The sequence below is a fragment of the Penaeus japonicus genome, unplaced genomic scaffold (genome assembly GCF_977035675.1).
Source record: "Penaeus japonicus unplaced genomic scaffold, GWHDUDI00000001_assembly GWHDUDI00000013, whole genome shotgun sequence".
NCBI classification, from domain to species: domain Eukaryota; kingdom Metazoa; phylum Arthropoda; class Malacostraca; order Decapoda; family Penaeidae; genus Penaeus; species Penaeus japonicus.
Window position 1 is genome coordinate 22,229,800 of NW_028234415.1, and position 2,500 is coordinate 22,232,299.

Below are 2,500 nucleotides of genomic sequence, written 5' to 3' on the forward strand. Positions count from 1 at the left end.
TTTGGATTACTTTTGGGATATAAACTGAATGGCAAATTTGATTTTATTTTTTGTTTTGACTTGTGACGGCTTTTAGGTTTTTAATTGCTGGTCTGGTTGCGTATGTCGATCGTGATGAGTGTCTTGCATACTAGAGAAAGACATGGAGGTCTTGGCAGGAATGGGAGCTGTCATACTTACCGCGCGTTGCAATAACGCAGCTCAACATAACCACACTAGTCGCACACACTCCTACAGGTACCATCGCACGGGAAATATCACACACACACAAACAAACACACACACACACACACACATACAATTACACAGCAACAACAAAACCTTCCAACCGTATCACACACATATACAATGGACTCGATGGTGCGTCCACAGCAATACAGTGCCGCGTGCTAGAATTTTCTGCACCCGCGGCTGTCGACCGTCGGCTGTCAGCGGTTGCAAGCAACGGCAGATGTGCCAAGGCGTCAGAGTAGGTTTTGAGGTGACGAGATGCGCATATTTGGGGAATGACAGGGTGTGAGAGGGGGGAGGGGGGAGGGGGCTGACATCATTAAAGAAGAGTTGAGGAAACTGAAGACTGTACCAATTGATATTTTTTGTTGTCTGACATGACGTTTGCATATATTCCACACACACGTACTCAGTTGATTTGAATCTAGGACTCAAGGCTATGTGTACAATTATATATATATATATATATATATATATGTGTGTGTGTGTGTGTGTGTGTGTGTGTGTGTGTGTGTGTGTGTGTGTGTGTGCACATATATATGTGTACAAATTATAATATCGAATATTCTAACGGACACAATTGACATATGATTTCACGCTAAAAAGACTCACTTGATATTGCATACTAATAGATTTAAAGACTTCATACATAATCTACGCAAGGAACTACAAACATATTTTTTCTCTTTACAAAGCCATTAAGTTTCGTTAGTAAGAGCTAGATAGAAAACCTTATAATGATGTAAACTTTTACTAAACTTCCGTCTCAGTATCGTGCTATACAAAAATAAAATTTCAAGAATTCAGCTGCTGCTTAGAAATGCACGGATAAGATAAGAAGTTATCAGATCAAATATCTATTGATGATTTAGTAACAGATTCCTTAGCAACATTCTCTGTTGGTTTCCGCGTTTTGTGTCCATGTGAATATCTTCCTTTCAAAATAATGTTGTCAGAACTGGCATTTGCATTATTTCTCGATAGTCCTTTCAAATTGAACTAATCCCAGTGATATATCTAATGTAGAAATAGAGACGCACAATATCTAATGATTATTGTATTCAAGAACAGCAAAGAACGTGATAACCATAAAGCTAACTTTCCCCACATCTCTACGGCTGTCGTATGCCTTCACGCATAAAGTAACGCTATGCCCCTCGCGTAAACACCCTCACAATAAGCTTGTTACGTGTGGATAATCGGCCCAGAATGGTGCTCTCTGATCCTGCATGCCTATTGACAGGGACGTGACCTGGGTGAGACCCGGTTCGCGCTCAACCCGAAAAGGAGGCGAGGCATCTCACACGATTTTGAGAAAGCTTCGATCGGGTTCTTTGGCTCATGACCTCGCCCCCCCAACCCACCGACCCACCCACCCCCACCCCCACGCACCCTCCCTCTTGACCCTGCGACCGCGGTGTGCTCGAGAGCTGGCGGGTCTTCTTGTACTTTTCTCTCTTGGTTGGAAGTATTACGCTTTTGCATTTATGGGATTTGAAGTTGTTTTTTCTTATCTAGGTTGTTGGTTTGGTTTGAGGGGATTTTTTTTTTTTTTTTTTTTGCGATGTGTAGTGTGTAGTATATTCCTATTTTGTGAAAAGGTTTGTTTGTTTCATCCCTGTACTGAAAAGATTCATATATTACTTTATACTCTGGCCTTAAGTAATTGAATTCAAGAAATACCACTCCTTCTCTCATTCATATATTGCATCTGTGTTGCAAATTGATAATGGTGATCTCTTCCCGAAGATTCTCACTAAACTATCCGAACAGATGTCGGACCAAATGAAGCTCATTAGCTATTATGCGACCATGATTACATGCGCGTCTGCAATTGAAGAAAAAACATGTGATGTATATTGCCACAATATCAAGCCCAGCATGGTGTTGATTTTTGTTGTTCCGTTGTTTCCCTTTTCTTGACTTTCTCCCTCCCTTCTCACTTCCTCCTTCCTTCCCCCTCTCTCCTCCCTCCACCCAACAGTACTTCTTTCGTATACCTATAAAAAGTCGTGACCCTTCACCCCCCCCCCCTTCACCTCCTTCCTCTAGATCCTTTATCTACCCGTTTTCTGTTGCATTCCGTTATCCGTTAGCACAAAGATCGGCGAGGACTCTGGGTGTTATTGGCTGTGTTGTTGTGTCCATGTTTGTTTGTCGGCATTTTTTTGAATGTGTGAACGTATGCGTTTGTGTGAGTGTGTTGATTGTTCGTTTGATTATGTGTGTGCGTGTGTGTGTGTGTGTGTGTGTGTGTGTGTGTGTGTGT